We start from the raw sequence: 5000 nt of genomic DNA, 5'->3' as shown, positions 1-5000 counted from the left end.
TGAAATTGCAGCTAATTCAAAGTTGGACCCACATGCAATTAAGTCCTTTATTTTGTCCTAACTTACACATTTTTGCTTTGCTGGACGGATGAAAAACGAGAAAAACCCACGGCACTTACCTGTGATTGAAGCAGTGCAGGTGTGTCTACTTACCTGTACTCACTCCCCACTCGCCTGCGCCTGGGAACGTACACTCGCAGGTAAACAAGAGATTAAAAGTTGTGATCCAGGAATACAGTGATTAAATGAGTGTTGTTTGTGGCGTGTGTGGGTATTTCATTTGGTTCAGCATTGTGGCGCCAGGTATTGGTGGCCGTGATGCGCTCCGGATGCAGGTATTATTACTGTTCCGCTGTGTCATGGTTAGGAAACGTATTCAATTTACGCTGCGTTGCTCGTTGCTCTCGCTCTCGCTCTCGCTATATCTCTCTCTCGCTCATGTTTGCGAAATGTATTATTGCAGTGTGCTATTTTTCGTTTGCGTTGTAATCTCCTCCTCCGGATGTGTGTGTGTGTGTGTGTGTGTGTGTGTGTGTGTGTGTGTGTGTGTGTGTGTGTGTGTGTGTGTGTGTGTGTGTGTGTGTTTCGCCTGTCTCTTCTTTCCCGTCATGTCAAGGTCTTGTAATATTCCATCAATGATTAATTTCCTTTTCCTTCTCCTTTTTCCTTCGACATCTCTCTCTGATACACTCATTCACACAATACCGTCTACCTGTCGTCGAGTGAAGGCCATTGAGAATAGAGGCGTGTAGGGACGGTCCTGAAGTCCTTGTGTACCAGTAGACTTGTTAAATAATGAAACTAAATTTCTGTGACCTCTTTATTTAATTCCCCTAAGAGTTAAATACTTAAATAACAGGGTAATATTTTTTTCACCATCAAAACAATACAATGCCGCGTCTACCTGATGTTGACTGGAGGCCGGTGAGAGTAAAGACATAGACATCAATATACTTAATGATGTCTATGGTAGGGGCGTGTAGGAACGGTCATTGGTGATGTCCTTGTGTACCAGAAGACTTGATAAATTGTGAAACTAATCATATCCTTAATTCCCTTGAGAGTTAAGTACTTACATACCAAGATAATATTTTTACATCGTCAGTACAGTAAAAGGAAGGAAAGTTTCTTCTTAATCCTAATCTTAATGAAGACTTAAAACTCAGATACAGGAGGTTAATGAAAACACTCTTACAAGCTTGAGGAGGACGAGGCGGGAGTAGATGACGAAGGGAGGCAGAGAACCACCGAAAGACAGTACTTGGTTCGCGACGTTTAGCACTATTTGCAGTAACACCAACCATTTAAATATTTCGCGCCAGATATTTACAAGTTGCACGCGTAATCCAATTTTTTTTTACGTAAGAGAGGAGGACTGGCCAAGAGTAGCAAAACGATAAAGAAAAAAGGCCCACTCAGTCGCCAGTCTCCTATACAAATGTTGAGTTCTTTAGGGACGAGATAGGATGTTCTGCCCACCTGAATAAAACACTCTAGTCTTCTCGCAAACTTGAACCAGCGCTCTCGTCTCTGTCATTGCAAAAAACACCCACGTCTTCAGTCACTATTAACGCCTAAAGTGACATAAAGATGATTTCTGCTTCTTGGAGTTGAGGACACGGTCATATTTCAACCTCCAGCATCACAGTATCATTTTCACATTTCCCAGCGTCACAATCTTCACCTAACCCCTTCAGTACCATGACGCGTTTTCATATTCATTCTGCTTACTACTTGGTGATATTATACAGCTTTAGAAACTTATGTGGGTGAATTGAAATAGTGAAGACTCTGGTCATTAATCATCGGACCACCAAAGACCCTTCTTAATGTGAATGAAATCGTCTAATCGCATCCAAAACTGAAGGTAAAAAATATGTCTTGGCATTGATGGCTTTAAACACACCAATGAGAGTACTTACATAGCCATATACTAACAGAAAATCACAAAAATCACCGTGCTTACAATTCCTACTGAAGTGAAAGGCTGTGAGATTCAAGGAAGCAGGGAAGCAGGGAAGCAGGGAGGCAGGGAGGCTGGTTACGAGTTCCTGCTGAAGTGAAGAGCTGTGAGAGTCAGGAAAGCAGGGAGTCAGGAAGCAGGGAAGCAGCAAGGCAGGAAGACAAGAAGGCAGGGAGGTAGGGATGCAGGGAGGAAAGGAGGCAGGGAGGCAGGGAGGCAAAGAGGCTGGTAGCGAGTTCTTAGCAGTGATGTGGCTGAGAGAGCTCCATTAACATATCTCAGCCATACAGTGCTGAGCTAATGGCTCTCTCAGGAGACATAATGGTCTTAATGGCGTGGCGAGGGGAGAGGGCGTGACCTGACCTCGTCCACGCCCCTGATAGACGGCTGCAAAGGTCACGGCTGGGGGAGTTGATAGAGGATTTCCTTCTGTCTAGTCTTTTTCATTTCTTTATTTTGAGATTCATTTGTTAGTTTCTGGTTTTTCACTGCTTATGTTACGATGTTTGTCACTGTTCGCTTACTAGTCTCTTTTTTCTTCTCTGGTGTGCCTATTCATTTGTTTCCCAGCTTTCTTTATCCTCCTCTAGCTTTTTCACTTGTTCCCAGCTTTCTTCATCCTCCTCTGGTGTGTGCCTATTCATTTGTTTCCCAGCTTTCTTCATCCTTCTCTGCTGGCTTTTTCACTTGTTCCCAGCTTCATCCTTCTCTCCTGGTCTTTTTATTATTACTTTTACCAATTTTTAACATTTTTTTTATCATTCAAATGTTTGTGTTTTCTCTTTTTCATTTTTTTTGTATTTTTTATTTATTCTTTTGCTGCTTTTTATTGTTTTTTTTTTGTCTTTTGGATTTTTACCTTGCTTCTTTCCACCTGCTTCCTGACCTTTTCAACTGCTTCGTGGATTTTTCACTCCCTGGCTCCCGTACCCTTCACTTCCCATCACCCATCAACCACTACCACTTTTTTTTCCCCCTTCACTTTTTTCCCCGGCCCGGCGTCATTAGGCTAATAGCTGGAGTTACGCTAGAAAAAAAAAGAACATTTGAAAAAGGGTAAAACCTACAAATTCAAATACAAAAGCGTGAAGCACATTTAAATTTGCTATCAGTTTTTGTAATGTGTGAATGCTTGTGTGTAGGGGTGTGCTGAGATTAAAGAGGCTGTTTGTTTACTACTGTTTGTTAAGATTTGATAGTGAGAATGGATGGTGCTCATTTCTCTCTCACTATGTATCTTTTCCCATCTTTTCCCTTTCCCTCATCCCGTAAACCTGTAGATCACCTTCATGCAATCTTTAGGGGCAGTTACACCAGTATTCAGAAACGCCTTTCCTCCTCACTACGACAATTTTCCAAGGCCACAGAGATAACTAGACGGATTTTCAAGACAGTTTCTCCTTTTAATAAACTAGAAATATTGCCAGTCTATCACCAGAAGCATAGTACTCTTAAAAAAACACGAGTATCTTCAACTGGAGCCTTTGAAAAGCAGTGGTGGTGAGAGAGCAAAGGGGTTCAGGATACGAGTCTTAATCTTAGGCATAGTAGAGGTAGTGTTTCTTTATATTTCGTGTATCAAGGAACAATATAAACAAACTTCCATTTTCTTCCTTATCAAACAAAGTGGAAGGGACTGAAAAGACTTGTTGCTATTTGTTTTCCTTTATTTAACCTCCTCCTGACCTCCCTCCAGCTCCCTCCCTCTTTCCTACTCTCTCCCTTCCTCCTGCTCCCTACCTCCTGTTCCTACTCCCTCTCATCTTCTCTCCTACTCCCTTCCTCCTTCTCTCCTGCTCCCTTCCTCTATACTACTCCCTTCCATTTGCTCTTTCTCCCTCCCTCCTTCCTTCCTTCTCCCTCTCTCTCTTGTACTGCGTCCCTCTCTCCTACTCCCTCCTTCTCTTACTCCGTCCGCCCTGCTCCCTCCCTCTATTCTACTCCCTCCCTTCATCTCCTACTCCTCCCCGACCCCCAAGGCTGCCATTAACCCAGGTAGGGAATCACAGTTATGGGGATTTGCACCTGTTAATGTCAGCAAACATGAGCACGGCCTGGCTGATGCTGTCCTCCCATTCCACCCTTGCTGTATTGTCCATTGACACTAAAAGACTCGTGTATGGCTGGTAATGGCTGGTAGGGGGTAAATAGGGTGATAGGTACAGGGTTAGTGGTGATGGGGAAGCAGGGGTGTTGTGACTAGGTGTTGATGGTGTTGGTGGGGGTGTGGTGAAGGGTAAATGGGTGTAAAGGGATGTTTGGTGTGTTTTGGGGTGTTGTGTGTGTGGGTGTAAGTTTTTTTTCTTTATTTATTTATTTTTTCTATCTATCTCTATCTATCTATATGTCTATCTATCTATCTATCTATCTATCTATCTATCTATCTCCTTCCTTTCTTCCTTCTTTTACTTCCTTCCCTCCCTTTTTCCTTCCCTCTTTCCTTCCTTCCTTCATTCATTCATGCATTCCTCCCTTCTTCCTCTCCATATTCTTTTCCTCTACTTCTCTCCTTCCTTCGTTCTTTTCTCTCATTCTTTCTCCTTTACTTTTTAGTCCACCTCCTTTTACTTTCCATCCCTTCCGCCTCACTTCCTTTACTTTCACTCTCCCTCCTAAATCTTGCTTCTTTTTACCTGTCCTACTCATAACTATTCCCAGCAGGTGTAAATCAGCCAGGTGTCCCATTTATCAGATGCCTCGCCCTTGTTTCCCCCTCCTTTCCCCTCTTCCCCGTCTCCTGCTCTTCTTCTCTCCCCTCTCCCTCTCCTTCCATCCCCTCCCCTCGCCTCCCCTTGGTCATGCGTCATGCGGCAACCATACATTAAGGGTCGTAACGAGTTGAAGACGCTTAAACATATTGATCTCTCTCTGCAGTAGTGGTAGCTTGGCAGTGCTGTTTTATTTTGTCACGGGATGGTGGAAAGGAGGGTTCGTGGTGGTGGTGGTGGTGGTGGTGGTGTTCTATAGTTGTTGCTGTTTTTTGTTTTTTTATTGTTATTGTTTTGTTATTTATTGTTGGTGTTGTTGTTGTTGCCTT

Source organism: Portunus trituberculatus, chromosome 30, assembly GCF_017591435.1.
Source record: "Portunus trituberculatus isolate SZX2019 chromosome 30, ASM1759143v1, whole genome shotgun sequence".
Classification (NCBI taxonomy): domain Eukaryota; kingdom Metazoa; phylum Arthropoda; class Malacostraca; order Decapoda; family Portunidae; genus Portunus; species Portunus trituberculatus.
The sequence above is the reverse complement of the archived record's forward strand: the minus strand, read 5'-3'. Positions refer to the sequence as shown.